This window comes from Vanellus vanellus (genome assembly GCF_965231255.1).
Source record: "Vanellus vanellus genome assembly, chromosome: 8".
Lineage (NCBI taxonomy): Eukaryota > Metazoa > Chordata > Aves > Charadriiformes > Charadriidae > Vanellus > Vanellus vanellus.
Window position 1 is genome coordinate 990,728 of NC_138913.1, and position 17,413 is coordinate 1,008,140.

Consider the following 17,413-nt stretch of genomic DNA (forward strand, 5'->3'; position numbering starts at 1 on the left):
GTGGCGGCGGCAGCGCCGGCCGGGCGGCCGTTATCTGCGGCTCGCAGCAGGAAGGGAGCCCCGCGGGCACCGCCCCAACCATCGCCCCCGTTCCAGGGACCGCGCGCCACGGCCCGGCCGGCCGTCCCCCCGCCAGATGCCGAGGGGCAGATTAACGGGGCGCAGCCGGGATGTCTTCAACCGGTGCATTTCAAACCGGCCGTTTGTGCCCGAGCCGTGAGCGCGCCACGCTGCGACTCGCGATGTGGCCGCAATGCAAAAGCACTTCCTCTCGTGTCTCTTTTTTTATTAGCTGAAAGTAATTTTTGCTTCTTTAAGAAAATATATATGCAAACCACAGCCCGTCGCCATGGTTACCGCTGTATGCTTCCGCGAACAGCTTATTTCACATGCTTAGACCTATAGGGTTTGGGAAGCGTAATGCTTCTGGCCTTTCGCCGTTTCCCCTCTCGCTAGGCCACCATCCTGCTGTTGCAAGGAAAGCATGTTGTAATTAGCGCCGCGCGCTGCCGGAGGAGGCGGTGGCTGCGCTGCCAGAGCGCTGCAGCACGCCGCCAGGCGCCCCGCGCACCAGGGCCCCCAGGTAAGAATCGCGCTTTTTACCCCCTTTCGCGGCCCTTGCCGGCCACGCAAACTCCCAGCGGAATAGTGCGCGGTTGTTCAGCGGGTGACGGTGAGTTGTTCGGAAAGCTTTTGTACGTCTCCTTTCATCGCGCCCACTTCGGCACGCAGGTCTTGCTGTCTTGAGATAAGTTAGGGAAGATTTAAATAATATGTTAAAGAAATGAGCACCAGGTGTAAGATTTAGTGATGCAAAGTTTAAGTAGCAGAACTCTGCAGTTTTGAAGAGTGCTAAAAGTAGCCGTCCCTTTGCGAAGCAGACCCTCCCCGGTGCTCGCCGAGCACAGCGGTGCCCCCGCGGTGCGGAGCCGCTCCGGGGCCCTGAGCGAGCACCGACCCGCGCCCGCGGAGAGGTGGGACAAACCCATCGTTCCCGTCTCCTAGTTTTATGCTCATTTTGTCAGTTGACCTCCTGTGGCGCCTGCTCCGCTGGAAAAGGGGAGATTTCTCATGTGCTTTCAAGAGCCCCCGAGTTGGTGTAACGGTTCATCCCGCGCCGTCGGTGGGGTGGGGGCAGGGCGCCGCGGCGGCACTCCCGCCATGGCTGGGCGTAAATTAGGGGGTGTTTCTCACCGGGGGCTGAGCGCTGCTCCCCCCGTGCCGGGGTCCCCCCCAGCCCCAGGCGAGGCGGGTGGGTGCCCGGCCCCACTCCGGCCCCCCGGCTGCCGTTGGTAAAGCCCACGAGAAATTAAAATGCCGTTAATCCCCTGAGAGTGAGTCCTCAGCTTTCTGCCGTGACATACGCTGCTGCCGGCAAATGTCCCACCGGTTTTCCATAATGAAATACCACGTTGGATCGCAGGCAGGGTCCACCCGGACCCCCCGCCCGCGCTGCTCCCAGCGCCAGCTGAAGAGAGGTAAAGAAATCCTCTTTACAGAGAGCGCAAAGCACATCGCATATAAATATGAATAATATAAATATTCGCTGTGAAATTAGCAGTGTGGATTTTGCTCATTTATACGCCTGTAGACGAGACTAGTAGAGGCTTAAAATACTTTAGTACTTTTCAGAAGGATGTTGTCACTTGGTAGTTGCAGGAGGCTTTAAAATAAAAGGACAACACAGTGGAATGGCAAACTCTGAAATTTGTACGTTACCTTCACTAAAACGCACACGCAGAGAATACCATTAAACCAGAAAGAACGACCTTTCAGCGCTGCGGCGTGGCAGCGGCGGCCCCCATGTTGCTGCCAAGCAGAAGCGGAAGTTCGTTACTGCAGAAGTTGCACTGTGTTCAGAGAGATGTAACGATCGCTTTCTTTAGCGGCAAAGCTGAAATTTAACGTCCGACATTTTTGGAGAACTTGAGTTTCAGGAGTGTCGAACAAATAACAGCCTAAGGAAGCGAATAGCTTCTCTGGGATCGTAATTGTGCTTAGTCTGTGTTTGCAGCAACTTCTGTATCGGCCTTTAATAAAGGCCGGGGAAAACAAAAAAAGAAAAAAAAAGGAAAATTTGAGTACAAGGTTTATTTTGTGACTATTGTATTCCAGCTGTTTGGTACGATAAAATGAAGCCGCAAGACATACTCCGAGCTGGATGGATTTGCACTGTGACGTTTATGTACCTGTTTGCCAGGCGGGGGTCCGGCAGCAGCCCGTGCCCCCCGCGGCGAGGAGCCGCCGGCGCTGCTGCAGCCGCTGCGCGGATCGGGGCCGGGTTGCTAAGGACACTGCGCACCTCCTGCGGTAGCTGTCCCTTGGGTGCTGTGTCACTGCAAAGGCCGAAGGGAGCGGCTCTGCTTTCGGGTGCGCGGCCGGACAAACGCCGGGGCGCGGGATCCTGCGCAGGGGTGCTGCGGGCGCAGGCGGGAGCGCGCTGGGAGGGCAGGCGGGTCAGCCAGGCTGATCCCACCCACTCCGGGGCCTTTTTCAGCCAGTTCTGAATTAAATTAGGTTCTGAACTGACTTTTTTTTTTTTTTTTAAATTGTGTAGCGAAAGAAAGATTCCTGTTTGATGTACAGTCTCACCCAAGCCGTAGCTGGGGTTCGAAGGCAAGCGCCGGTGCAAGCCGAGCGGGAGGCTTCCGTCCCTGCTGGCTGTGCGCGCGTCGGTCTGCGCGCCACCCCTCACGTACGCCGGCCCGCCTGTGGGCACCGGGGCTCTGTAGCGGCCCCGGGGAGCAACGACTGAAGAAAATGGTGTCTGGGTCGGCAGGTTACCTTCTGCCCGTACCGAATGTCGTAAGAAACCCATCTCTGAGGGAGGGCTAGAAACGATCTCCGAGGCTTCTATAATACCGTTTTCTTAATTCTGTGGACTTACGTCATTTTTCGGTGTTTATTATACCGGTAATGACAAAGAGAAAATTCAAATATATTTTCATACCTATGTTCTGCTTGAGGTGCGGCTGTGAAGAGGATGCCCGCAGCCATCCTCGCGCACGGCACCCAGGACACGATGGTGTCCCACTGCTGTTACTGTGGGGCTTCTGCCTGCCCGGGCTGGTCCTCGCTGGCCCCGCAGCCCTCCTCGCTGGGCGTCCGAGGGAAGGGCCGGCAACCGTTGCACAATTTTCGGAGGTCAGACACTTGCTTCCCTTGTACGAGGGCTGCGTTAGCCCAGCCAAGAGAGTTCCTCTTTTTTTGCTCCGGTTGTAATAACATTTAGTGACTCTAAAAGATAAAACCTCTCTCTAAATACTCTCTCTGTGCACAACGTCTTTCTCTTTGCCCCGTCTCCTAATTTATGACTTTGAATGACATATGAAGCTAAGCGTGCAATCACATATCTCTTTATCTTTCTCTGCTGGAAGATAATTAGTCCATTGTCTTGTTTGGCATCCCAGATGATAATTATCCTTATCAGATTATAATCTGGGAGACCCCTGGATCTACGATTTCCCCCAGTTTCCTCTCTACCGTGCCCTGCCCGCACATCTCCTACTGCACAGCCTGTGCTCGGCCCCTGTGCTCTCGGGTTTAACCCCCTCTCACCCATACAACCCTACGTGAAAGGGAATAGTTCCCTTTACGGGAAACAGTGAGAAATGACACCACAGATGAACAGGGGCTAAACCCAGGGGTAAGGCGGGAGGTGGGGAGCGGGGTTCCCGCAGGATGCTCGGCAGGGCTGCTGCCCGCGCAGGCAGCGGGTACCCAACCCAGCAGGCAGGTGGCTGCGCGCGGTCACGTGAGAACAGACTTGACGGGAAAAATGAAACTAAATAAACCTCAACTAGCAGCGCGCCGAGACCGCGGCTGTGGAGCCAGGCCCTTTCAGTGGGGGGTGAGGGGGGGCTGGGTTCCAGCCGGGAGCATCTCGGTGTGGGTACCCGCTCTGCTGCCGCTGCCGAGGCAGGGCAAGGAGGCACAGTTTAGACACCAGTTGTTTTTTTAAAGCCAGGTCTGTGTATAGAAAAGAGCATTTGTGCAGATGCTGGCTGCTGAAGTTATTTAAGAGAAATCTGGGCAGGGAGGGGTTTGTACAGAAAACTTTGTGAGCGGCACCAGCGCTATGAAAATGCCCAGCGAGCTGATGTAAGCGCACAGAAAGGAAACAGCCTCGCGTATTTCTTTGTGATAGAACAGAGACAGGAAGAGCAACAAACGATCCATTACGATATTCGTTCCCAGAGACCATCAAGGCACGTGCACCCAACGCTGAAGTTATCTGAGGGGTTCATCTGTACCGCCGCTGCTTTACATAATGACAGGCAAAGTCGTGTAAGTCAGGCAAATATAAAAATACGATTGTCGTGAATTTCTTACTGATGTGGATTCAACTTCCGTGAAACACAAGTGTAAATTCATGGCCTGTTTTCCTGAAAGAAAAGGGATTATTTCTTTACGTCCTTTCAGGCTCCAGTTTCTCTAAAAAAAGCCAAAAAAAAAGATAAACAGAAAATAGCAGCACGCTCTCCCAGTCGGTGAGGTGCCTTCGCTGCCCCGGGCACGCGGCACTCCAGGGCGCCCCCGAGGAGGGACGCTCAAGGCACCCCGTCTCCCGCTCCGGGTTCGGCAGTGCTGCGCGGTCTGTTGCAGGGTGTGATTAGAGCACACAAGATGAAAAGTTAATGATATTAATGCCAGGCTGTATAATAGAGCGAGCAACCTTAAGAAGGGAACAGCTGGAGTTCAGATCTCTTGAGCAAGTAGTATTGTTTGTCTCCCGAAGTAAAGTGAGGAATTATTCACTGAAGCTGAAAGCACGTTATCACCTCACTTCACAAAAGGTAACTCTTCTTAGTTCAGCCCCCAGTGCAGATCAGGAAAAAAGGCAAATTTAAAGGCAAATTTCTTCTAGTCTCCAAGCCTAACAAATGTCAAAGCAAACAGGAAAGTGGTCTGGCTTACTCTGTTACGGATTGAAGGATGCGGCCGATGTAATTCTGAGCGATCATTTGAAATTTTAGAAGCCAACAGAAGCTCAGTATATATAAATGAATAAAAGCAGCATTCACTTGCAGTGGAGATGCCACTTTAGTACCCTTTTTTTTCATTTGTAAGATAAAAATAAACATATTCTGGAACAACTGGGTATGGGTAACAAGTGATGCTCAGAATTACAAACACAAATTACAAGATTTGGGGGAAAAAGACAAGCACGAGAGGGAGAAGATGGAAAGACAAAGTTCTCACAGACCTATAACCCCCGGAGTGTTTGCTAGAAAAAAAGAGAAGTTGGAACCAGGTGTCTGTGTTGATAGAGATGTTTAACAGAAGCAAGTTACACTCCTGATACTTGAGACAAACCCTTTGCCTTTTTCCTTGTCTTCTCTGATGTCGAAGTGCCTTGCAGCTTCCTTGGACCCCGCCGTCCGTGTCGACGCGGGGGGGATGAACTCCAGCCTCACGGTTTGAAAGGCTACGTGGCATGAAAGTCCCCGTCCGCGGGAACAGGGAGAGGATGAAATCAAACCACCTCTGGAAATGGGAGCCTGCTGGGGGGGAGGGGGACCGCGTGTTTGTTCTCCAGCCGCAGGGCACCACTGCACGACCGCTGCTTGTCACAGCATCCAGCCCCAAGCGTGGCTGCGGCCACCGCGCGCTTCCAGTCCAGAGAAGCCAGTGCGGTAGTAACGAATAGAAGGGATCAGGATTCAGAATAACGTCACCGAGGAGCGTAAGGTGTAAAGGACAGAGGCGTTGGGAGTATCTGGTGTTTCCGCCCAAAAGGAGGTGAGCCGGAAGAGAGAGGCAGGGCACGGGACATCCAAGGCAGCACGTGCACCGGAGCATTAAATCAGCCCCTCGCTGGAGGGCCTGTGCTGAAGGGGGCACTGCCCTCAGCTGTCAGGGAGTAGAAGGCAGATCAGACCAAATTTGAAAACTTAACCATGGAAAGGCCTTCTATAGTTTTTCATTTTAATTTCTGAAGTGCGCAGTACGCAGCTCTTTGCAGTGGCCCTTGAACCCCTTCTCTCTCCGTGCACACCCCCGCGCTGCAGCCCTGCCCGGTGAAGGACCGATGCACAACAGCTACGGGCCTTCAGAAAAAACTGCCTCCTTATAGACGTTATGATGTCTTTTTGGGGCAGTGTAGATTATGTTGGCAGCCGAACTTGTCTACAGGATTCACCCCCTTTCTCTCTGTGAACCCTCATTTATTTGATGGCTCTTAATTTTCATAACCAAAGCGAGGAGAAAGCTCTATGGAGGTGGAGCCGTGAGCACTTGACGTGTCTGTTTTGTAATGCTCCCCAGACCTAAGAGCGGATAAAACCTCTGTGGAAGCTCCTGGTGGTATCTGCCATCCCTGCGGAGAGGCGGGAGCGCAGCGCTGGCAGCCAGTGGCCATGGGTGGCCTCACTGGTCGTCCGGCAACCTGCCACCGAGACACCTGCGGGCCAGGGCCGGGCATCAGCCGGGGCTTCGGTGCCCGCGGGAGCTGCTCAGGCAGAGCCTGCGCCGAGGGGAAGAAGGGGTTTCCTTGTCTTGACTAACTGACCTACCGCTACATTTGGTAACGGGGACCAGGGAGGAACAGAAACTGCTGGACCACTCGCCGTAAGGTAACAGGAGGAACTGACTGTTCCCTATGGAAGAAAACAGAAATTGAAATTAAATGTTTAAGGGAAAAGACAATAATTAAGTTTTGAGTATGTGTATATGCATCGAAATATACTCAGCCTCATCAATAAACAGTTGCTTCGTACGATATAATACTTGGAAAAAACTACTGAGTAAAATGTCTCCTGGAATCAGTGCAAATATTTGTAGTTTGGGTGTGAGTTTGGCTGAGACACGACTGTTGCCTCGATACCAAAAGACAAAGTCAGAGAATCCTGCCACTGATTTTACTAAAATGGTAAAGTATAGAGGACTGAAAAACATAGTTTTCAATGGCACAGGACTCTTTTATGGCAAATGGCCAAAAAAAAAAAAAGAAAAATAAAAAGAAAGAATTAACAATGTAAGAGGTATATTGAGATCCTCAGGGATGGAACAGACTGTGCATGGTAAGAGAGAAGTATAGATCAGAAAGAGTGAACTTTGGCAGGGTCAGAGAGAGAAAGAGTGAGAAGAGGGACCAGAAATGGTCACTTAATCCATTTCCTCGCCCCAGGCAGGGTCGGGTGTACCTAAATCACTCCTCGAGATGAGTGTCTAACCTTGATTTAGTACCCTGGCCAGTCCTTTTTTTTTCCCTCTAAGTCCAGCCTGAACCCCTCTCCCTGCCGTTTCAGCCCATCTTCTTGTCCTCACCACCATAAATACAGACACGAGATTGTTCTTCATAGTGTCCTTAAATCTTGGAAGATCACTGCTCTGCTTCCTCCAGCCTTGGTGTCAGCAGGCTGTTTCCAGTTCTTTCCATCGTTTCATCCCCGCCACCACCTCCAGAGCTCCTGTCCTGCTTCCCGCATCCTGGTGAGCAGACATCAGTGGGACCAGACCCCATGTGTCCCCTCAGTGCCCCCACAGCCCCCCAGCGGCAGCCTGCCTGCTTCTCTGTGTATTTAGGTACGTCCTTCTCTTTTTCTGTCCCTTAGGCGAGTGCCACATTGTTTTGTTGAGATTCCTTTGCGCGTGGCCCTAGACGTGAGTGTCCCAGCAAGGACACATTTACATGGTGTCTGACTAATCCACAGCTCGGGGGCCTCAGCGCGGGAGAGGCATGGAGCTGTTGGAGCGGGGCCAGAGGAGGCCCCGGAGATGCTGGGAGGGCTGGAGCCCCTCTGCTGGGAGGACAGGCTGGGAGAGGTGGGGGGGTCAGCCTGGAGAAGAGAAGGCTCCGGGGAGACCTCAGAGCCCCTTCCAGTGCCTAAAGGGGCTCCAGGAGAGCTGGGGAGGGACTCTGGGTCAGGGAGGGGAGCCGTGGGATGAGAGGGAACGGTTTGATACTGATAGAGGGGAGATTGAGTGAAGAAATTGTTGGCTGTGGGGGCGGTGAGCCCCTGGCGCAGGGTGCCCCGAGGAGCTGTGGCTGCCCCATCCCTGGGGGTGTTCAGGGCCGGGTTGGACGGGGCTGGGAGCAGCCTGGGCTGGGGGGAGGTGTCCCTGCCCGGGGCAGGGGGGGCACTGGGGGGGCTTTAGGGTCCCTTCCAACCCAAACCAGTCTGTGATTCTGTATTACTGCAGCTCCTTTGCACGGCTCCCATCGGTGTCACCAGCCCGTGAGACCCCCGGCCGAGCAGCACTGGCACCTGGGTGATGGTCACACTGGTCAGGAAGGGAGCGGGTCTCTTTGGAGTGCGGGGAGGCTCGCAGCAGTGCCCAGCCATCACGGCGGGTGCCAGCCCCGCGTGCGGGGTGCCCGGGGTGCCGGTTGGTGCCCCGTGCCGGACGGCACAGCCCCCCGGGGAGCCCAGGGGCAGCCGGGGGCGTTCGGCCTCGCCTCGCCGGGACCGCGGGGGAAAAATGTGCCCTCCCAAGAGGGAGGCCGGGTGGGGAACAGGGTGAAAGCACGGCCTTCCCGCCCGCTCTGGAGGGAAGATGGGCACTACTGCCTCACGAGGGGGAGAGGAGCGTTTTGGGGGGTCTGAACAGCAGCCGCACAACGGGCAGCGGGGCCGAGCGGCGGCGCGGGCAGGGCCGTGCTGCCGGAGGCATTTTCCACTCGTCTCCCTCCCTCCCTCCCTCCGCTTTTCTTTTTTTCGTTTTCTTACTTTTCCCTCTCCTCCGGGCCCGGAGGCGGCGGCGGGGCCGGGCACGTGCGCCGGGGCCCGGGCCCGGTGACTCACGAGGCGCCGGGCGGGCCGAGGGAGGCGAGTCCCCGCGGGAGGCCGACCCGACCCGACCCGACCCGACCCGCCGCGCCGCGCCGCCGCCCGCCGCCCTTCCCGCCCGGATCCCGCCGGCTGCGCCTGGCTTAGGTGAGCGCGGGGGGCCGCGGCCGGGCCCGGGCTCCCCCGCGGGGGCCCTGACGGGACCCGGGGCCGCGCTTCCGGGCGGGGCGGGGGCGGCGGCGGAAGCCGGGGCCGGGGCCGGCGCGGGGAGCCCGGGCCGCTGCCGCCGCCTCCCGCCCGCCCGCCCGCCGCGCCGGCGGCGCTGTCAGCATGAGCCCCTGACTGGGCCGGGCCGCCGCGGCCGCCACCGCCGAGCCCGGGCCGGGCCGCCCGCCCCGCGAGCATGCCCGAGGTGAGTGCCGGCCGGCGGGGGCGATGCCGGGCCGCCACCACCGCCCCCGGCCCGGAGGCCTCTCCCGGCGCGGCGGCCGCGGGCGGGGGAAGGGGAGGGGGGGGTTCTCCCGCCCCGCTCGGCCCGGCCGCGGGGAGCGCCGGCCACCGGCGGGGGGGGGGGGGTGGGGTGGTTGTGGGGAGCGAAGCGGCCCCGCGGCCTGTCCCGGGGAGGGAGAGCCCCGAGGGCGGCGGGGCCGGGCCGGGCCGGGGCGGGCGGCGGGTGCGCCGTGGCCATGGCGGGCCGCGGGGCGGGGGTGCGGGCGGCGCGGAGGAGCGCGGTTACCGGCGGTGCGGGGTGAGAGGCGGCGGTGAGTCCGGAGGGGACGGCGGGAGGGGCTGGCTCTGCTGGGTGGAAATCGGTGTTTTGTGTTTTTTTTTTTTTTTTTTTTCTTCTTCTTTTTGGAGAAAGTTCTTGAATTCGGGACTTTGTTTCACATCTGGCTGCTGTGAACAGATCTGTTTGTTGAGATGTTAGTATAGCCGGAGAGAAAAATGCAGGGATATCTGTATAAAATTGCTATTTTAGAGAAATACACGACTATTTCTTTCATAAGTAAATCATTCCTTCTTGTATTTTTTTTTGGGGGGGGGGGGGGAATATATGCTGCAAAACATGGCAGTAGCAGGAGGGCACAGGTGATGAAGTAGAGATAGCGAAGCTGCGTGAGAGCAGGTTCCACGGCGAGAGGTAACGGGCAGAGGAGAAGTATGTAAATAATGAATACTAACCCCGAATAAATAGCTGGAGTATGTCTTCTTTAGCGCTACGGGGGAAAAAGGTTCTAACGAAACGTCAGCACGCGCCAAAGTGACAACAAGGAACTAATTTGCATAATGAATAATTAACCCGTGGTACTTATTACTGCAGGGAAGCGCGAGGGCGAGCGCCTGCGGCCGGGCGCTGGGAAGCTGCCATGGGTCGCAGGCTCCCGCCGGGGCACCGGGGCTCTGCCCGCTTGCGTGCGGCACTGCCCCTTCCAGACCTGCTGTCAGACAACAACAACAACGACAGTATGACAATTTAAAGTAGATAAAAGAGAAAGACATTAAAGGTTTGGCATCCGCAGCTTCGCTGGAATGGGCGGCAGAACTGCGGGAGGTGGAAGGCTGGGGGGTAGCAGTGGGGAAACCCGAGGTGTCGGCAGTCCCCCCGCTTGCGGGGCGGCGCGGGCCGAGCGGGGAGCGCTGCCCGGGAGGTTTTCTGCGGCGCAGAGCACCCCGACAGCCTGTCCGGAGGGGACGGGGCGCTGGATGCACACCGAGCGGAGCTCTGCAGTTGGAGCGTGTGCTTTTGCAATTTAAATTTTGCGAGGCCTCCGTCGCTCTGCTTTGCTCAGCTTGTGTCGGATCGGGTGCGGGCTAGGACATTGTAAAATGGAATTGGACTTCCCTGGATTTAAAAGCTGGGCTTCTGGGCTACAAACCCTCTTTAGGCTTAGTTGAAACAAAAGATGTTTAAATAGAAAAGCACTGGCGATGACTGGACATTCAAAGTTTCGTAAGCAGTTAGTCTCCAGACTCGAGAAAATTTTGAAAACTTGTTACCCTGTACACTGTATGTATGAATTAATGGTAATTGCGGAACCTGCCTAGTTTATGTGACACCTAAAAGTACAGGACTGTGCAGTTATTTACTTGGGCTACAGAGAAAAGGAACACAGGCAACATATTTCTCAGCCCGGTGCATGAGAGAGAAAATTACAGGGCTTATTTATTGTCTCATTTCCTTAAAGCCATCGTTAGATTAAAGTTATTTTGAATGGCAGGCAAGGGTCTGAGTCCGAGGATGCTTTGTTGTACTATGAGGCACTTGTGTCAATGAGCAAAATCGGGGCATGATGTGAGCAATTTGTCATTCACTTGAGTCAGGAAACCGTGCCAAAGCTGTCCTGCGAAAACTCCCCTCGGCTGCAGCGGAGGGTATGGTTTCCATACATACCCCGCACAGCGCCGGCCTTCCCTGCGGTGGGAACAGCCTTGCTTTGTGATTTCTTTCCGTTTACCCACTAAATCCTCCTTTATGCTGTCTGTCTCAGAATGTTGTGAGGCACAGCTGTGCCACGTGCCAGATAGGCACGAGCTTTGTGTTTTTCTGGGCTGAAAGCTGTATTGCAAACACGGGAAGTGGCCGGTTCAGAGGTGTCCAACCACTGCGTACGGCTCAGACCCTCCCAGGCACATGTCCGACCCGCGTTCTTCCCCCTCGTGGCAGATGGTAGAGTTTTAGATCTGGGAGATTAACGAGGTAACGGATAGTATCTATCTTCAGGAGTATCAACACAACAGTTTGATTAGTGGAAGCAGAGAATTTTAATTTAAAATTTCTCTGGTCTATTATTATCTAATTGGGAAGTAATCATAATTCAGAATAGTCTCTACTCGGAGGTTTTTCCGCAGGCAGTCAGGGCCAAGAAGTTATTCTTCCAGTGCCTCGCTGCGGTCGGTGTACAGTGTAGTCGGGGCTTTCAGCCCCGTCCATCCTGGGGAGAACCTGGGAGATGGCGGAAGCGTAATCCTAAGGAAGGTCCGGGCATGGGGGTTGGTGGGGTGCCCCGCAGGTTCCACCAGCTCCTCGCCAGCGCGCACAGCAGCTGCACCACGGGCCCCTCGGAAGGACTGCGGGTCAGGCATGCAGCCCTCTGCCGCTGCCGGCCGCGGCTTGCCGGGGGGGACCTAAAAATTTCACGGGTTTTTGCTGATTTTACTTTAGACTGGAAATGCTGCTAGTTCCTTCTGCTTTGGGAAGTTCAACAATATACTCAATATACTCAGAAATAAATAAGTGTGAATCACACCTTAAATGTAGACATTCATTTTCAGTTTTGGAGAAAGGTTAATTTTGTTTTGCATTAATCCACCTCTTGAATTCTACTGTTTTATTGCTTCACTAAGTCTCAGGTGCTGTTCATAATTTTCTAGTATTACTAGGTAATAATTACTGAGGTTTATCTATAGTCTCCTTCCTATAGTGAAGCCAAGGATGGAATAAACTAATATTTTTAGACGCCTCTGTGACAAATACCACACGCTGAGAAGCATTTGAAAGTAGCAGGTGCTGCCGTTGCTTTCTTTTAAAACCTGTTTTGCATGGCGGTTTCTGGTGCTTGTCCAGTTTGCACGTCTCAGGAGCACTAAAAACACCACTTCCCAAAATTTCGTAAGCAGGGAAGATCCTACTGAAAAGAATCTGCGATGTCATTCACGGCAGTCTATACCGCAGGGGCTTTTCAGAGGACTGGTGAATGTGCTATTCTGTGGCCTTCGCACAATGTCCGAGCCGCACCGTGTTGCATCCATCCCTGCCTCGGGTGCAAGTACAACTTCCCTGAGCTTCCATGCATATCGGAAACCTGAAAATAAATGTGAAGTGCAGGAGAAGGTGATGCATCACACCAAACAGCTGAATCAAACATTAAACAGCCAAAAGGGTGTTGCTCCACAGGGCCATTATTTTGGTTGCCCAGAGGAGACAGACAGTTAAAGCTGCGTGGTTTTTACTGTCCTGCCCAGGATGGGTTATGTGGCCACAGTAAAGGTTCTTATATGTGTGCTGTAGATGAAGATCTCATGGCCGGTTCAGATTAAAAAGTATGCTTTCCCCTCTGTTTTTATTTCTTTTAAGTACTTGTTTTATTCTGCTGCTTCAGATTTAATGTGGAGGTGGTAACGACGCAGGAATGCCTGTAATTAGGAGGATGAGCCTTAGCACCTCTATGTCCAGAACAGAGGATGATTGCTACTTAGGAACCGCATGTATAAACTGCAAACGTCGTTCTTCTAACAGCACTAACACCGAGGAAGTCACACATGTTGGATTATAAAAGATGCCTTGCGTTAATTATTCATTACTTCCAAAGGCTTCATATGTGTTTTCCTTTGTCTTACGCACATTTTAAATGCAAATGCTCTGAAGAGGTGATTTTGCTATTAAGAAAGACCAACTCATTAAGATAAAACTCCTAAAAAAGTTCTGTTCCCTTTTGTTGTCATATTTTTATGATTTTTGTCCATGCCGAGGATGACTTCTGTAACGATGAACATTTATAAAAAAATTACTGCAACTACTCCTGTCCAGAAGGAATTTTACTGTGGTTGTATTTTGTATATTTTTATGGCGGTTTTCTAGTATGAACAAGGAAGGACACTAATGTCAGTGATGGGGCGTTGCCTGAAATGATCTGGTTTTGTATTGTCGTTCATCTGTAAGCAGTGGCAGAATAATCCTGTGCACAAAGGTGCCGGTGCTGCCAGAGGGCTCAGGGATCTGCCGGGGCGCCAGCAGAGCTGGATGTGTAGATGCAGACTTTTGGTTAGTGCGTATTATACACCTAACGGCTGCAAGGTGCGGAACCTGGCTGGGTTTGAGTGCTTCCCTGGGGACTCCTACGTCCAAATCTGTCCTGCTGGTTTCGGCCCCGCGCAGGGCAGAGGGGCGGCAGGGGGACCCGTGGCAGGCAGAGGCTCCGGGGCTTTCCTTTGCCTGCATATGGGGTGGTCTCCACTATTTGTGTTCCTTAGGCATTAGAGCAGTTGCCTATGGTTATTATTATTAATTTTTATTTTATTAACAATTATATATTGTAAACTTAGTTTCCCAAGTAATGCAGCAAAGTAAACAACATTTCCTTCCTACTACCCTAGAATTATTTACCGAAAGGATAAACATGTGAATAGTTTTTTATTGCTGTCCTCAGTGACATTTGGAGTCTGTTCTGCCGTGAATCTGTGCGATTGTAATTCCCATTAGTGTCAATGAGAGTTTGCTGCAATTATCAAGGAAAGAGAAGGGATCGTTAAAACTGTATCACAGTTGTGATGAAACTTGAATACATCCCAAGATAAAAAAATACACATTTACTACAAGAAGTTGAGAGGTGAAGGTTTTGCATATGGCACTGTATAACGGAGCGTGGTTCCTGGTGAGGTTGTTAAGCGAGCAGTCGGTGTCGCCCGTTCCCGTTCTACCCCCAGCAGGTTGTGCAGGCTGAACGTCTCAGTCATTGCTTCGTTTGGAGAATAAAGCCAGTGACAAATGTTGGTTTACATTGTTATGTGCATTCAGAACCAGCAGTAATTTTTCCTGCTGTGAGGCTGATCTGAAGTTTCTTCCGTAGCTCCGGTGGCAGCAGCAGGAGAGCCCAACAGCGGCGCTGCACTGGTGCAGGTTGCCGCACACGAGGCTGTCGGTGCCCGCCGGGCTGTTTGATGGCTGTGGGGGGGTTTGGTGTGTGCTGACCTCGGGATGAAATCCGGCTACGTGTCGGGAGAATTGCTTTTCCTCTGGGATCAATTAATTTTTTAAACTGCTTGCTGTCAGCTGCTACCCTGTGAAATAGTCCATGTTTCAAATTACGTGCATATGCTGCATTGTTATAAAAGAATATTTTTATCCAGGATATCTTTATTCAAGGTAGCTGGGAGAACTGTCTTTTAATGTGCTATAACAAAAAAAAAGGTCAAAGTTTGCAGTAGATATAATGTGTTAGCCCTCACTAAAGTCAAACTTAAGTTCTCACTAAACGCAGCTTGAATTTTTAATGGGATGATTGCTATTTGGTATTAATTAGAAATAGCAGCAGCCATTTATAAGGTAAAAGTATACTGTCACTAGGATGCTAAATCGTGTGCTCGGCCTTCGTCTTTGTTTGAATCTACAGATTGCCCAGGAAAACCGAGGAAACCAGAAAGCGTGCGACAGCCTCTGTTCCTCTTTGGACCTTACGCTTTCGGCAAATACGCCAAATATTTGTTTTCACAGAAAACTATTTGGGGACATAAATATGCAAGCTGTATATCGGTGGCTGAATCCGGATGAATTTCAGCGCAATAAAAGGCAGCAACGGGACAGGTTAAAATACGCCTAGTCATTTGACGTTTTGAGAAGCCAGCTGTCACGTAGCCCTCCCTCGCTAGCCCAGCTGTACTGGACTCATTTTATCAGTTCTTTGTTTGGATTTACAGGTGGCAGTTTAAACTTCTGCATATAGTCCAGGTTCTCCTATTGGAAGCATACCTTACGGTCTGCCCCTGAGGGAGGCTGCTGTTGTACGAGGAGTTTGTTCACTTACGTACTTGTCGGTTCTTACAAAAGTGCGTCAGTCTTGCTCGCAGTGGCACAGAAAAAAATTAACAGAGTGCGCGCTGAATTTTCCCCTTATCACTCTGCACCACATTTTATATATCTTGCAGTGAGATATTTTGTTTCTACGGTTTCAGACTTTGTGTTTCAGGAGATTAATAGACTTAGCAGCCCTGTTTGCTAAGCTTAGTGATGATAGCAATGTAATAAGTCATGAGACGGTCGCAGATCATCTGGCAAGGCAAAACAGGCCTTGGGCTTGAACTTGGAGTAGGTGTTATTTGGAGAGAAAAGTAAAACGTTGAAAGCATTATAAATAACCCCCCCGGACTTGGGTGGCTGTGAGTTCCAGTTTGCCTGAAGAGCCTGCATGGGAAGCTCAGCTGACGGCATCTGCATTCGCCCTTTGTAGGTAACCCCGAACAGAGAGCGCAGTATTTAGGAAGTACGTGTGTGGTATTTCACGCAGCAGCTCCGAAGCGCGGGATGGTTCCTCTGGCTGAGCTCGGTGCAGGCTGGCGGAGCGGAGGCGGTGCGGTGCCGGACCCAGGGCTCCCGCAGCCCTTGCTGCCCACGCCGCCTGGAGCGGCTCCGCATGTTCCTGCGGTGCTGCTGGCTCCCGCGCCGGTCCGGCTGCGAGCAGTGAGTAAGGACTTGGGAACCCCGAGCATGCTTGGGCTCCGGGCCCAATCCTGCTTCCAGAGAAGTTAATGGGAATTTTTCCTTCTAAAAAAGGGAGAGCAGTCAGAGCTGCGCAGCTCGGTTGTGCGAGGCCCTCGGCGCTCCTCTCTGGGAGTCCTTTAGCCCCCACCTCCTCCTTTGCCTGGGGAGGAGATGCTCCACGGGTGCGTGGCTGCAGCCCGCGGCGGGTCAGCCTGCGGTGGGGCGTGCGGGACGGGGGCGCGAGGGGTAGGAGTGTGCTCCTGAGGCCGCTTTAGCTCTGGCATTGCAGTGGCGTTATCTCTGCTGCAGTGACACCTACACAGTGTTCAAGGAGATAAACGTTTCTTTTAAATTTCAGTAAATTGGTCGAGGAGAAAATGAAGTTGGCTGCGGTAATTGGGTCTAGCTTTACCCGAGGTCTTGAGCCTTTAAACTCCGCGCTCCCCGGGGGCACCGTGGAGGAGCATGCGTGCTCCGGGAGCTCACCGAACCAGGCAGATGTGTCAGGTTTTCCGAGCAGGTTGCCAAGCTGGATGCAGCAGTAATTAGGCCTGGATTCACCATGGAAAATACGCCTCTCGGTGCGCGCAGGCGCCCAAGAGCCGGTGCCCCAGCATCTGCGGGGTGTTGCGGGTGGGATGGGGGGCGACTGTGCGGAACCGCCCGCCTTCCTCCTCCTCGCCGAGCCCCAGCGTCGACGCTCGCTGTCCCGCAGACGCTGGCTGTTTCGGTGGTGCTTGTGCCATCTGGTTTCCATGGAAGAAAGGTCCCGTCAACTGCGCATACCGATAAACACAGCATGATTTACTTGTGAGAAATAAACTCTACTGTTTGTTTTTTCTGCGACTCTCTGAGGCTGGAAAAAAAAGTCCAAACAAAAATTGTTTCTTCCAGTGTTTGGAAGGCTCTCTTAGCGCCCGGGCAGCATTCTTGACTTTGTGTGATCGCTTTTGGTTTTCAGTGAAATCCTTTCCACGTGTAATTTTTTTATACGGGAATCTTTCAGTGCTCGATACATAGGCAAAACTTAAACTGGCTTTGAGACTTCTTCCACAAGCAGTGAAAAATCAAAGGTAGCGAGCCTGTGATACTGATAATGTAATTTTGTGCTTTTCAGCTTTTTGATGTGCAACAGTTAAAAATGTTCTTCGGGCAGTGCAGGCACTTGCTGCTATGACTTAGCTCTGCAAACTGCCTGGAAGAAAGTCCCTGGGAAAATATCTTCCTTGCTGCTTATCAGCATTTTATTGAGCTCCTGTATTTATGTGCAAATATCTTCCATAAATAAATCTTTAATGATTTGATTTTTTGTGACAAGTAGATGCAGCTCTGTTCAATTTTTTTAATTAAATACAGCTCATGGTGGCATGAAAAAATGCAAGAATTTTAACTTCTTTCAGTCATTTTTCTGCCTGACTGACAAAACTATTGCTCTGGGTTTGTTTTGTTTTCTACAACTTCTGAGCATTCTGTCTTTAATCACCAT

The 17,413-nt window shown here is 52.7% G+C and overlaps 1 protein-coding gene across 7 annotated transcripts in view; it reads left to right on the top strand.

The window, feature by feature from the left end:
- Positions 1-482: 482 nt before the first annotated feature.
- The window catches only part of MBNL1 (muscleblind like splicing regulator 1), a 109,133-nt gene continuing 92,202 nt past the window's right edge, over positions 483-17,413 (top strand). The window contains exon 1 of one of the 7 annotated variants that reach the window (XM_082486904.1): positions 483-583. The gene's annotated coding sequence lies outside the window, so the exon portion shown is untranslated. Of the gene's footprint in view, positions 584-8,799; positions 8,880-9,009; positions 9,145-15,530; positions 15,677-17,413 lie in introns of those variants that run through there. The other 6 variants (XM_082486900.1, XM_082486902.1, XM_082486899.1 and 3 more) reach the window with 6 other exon arrangements.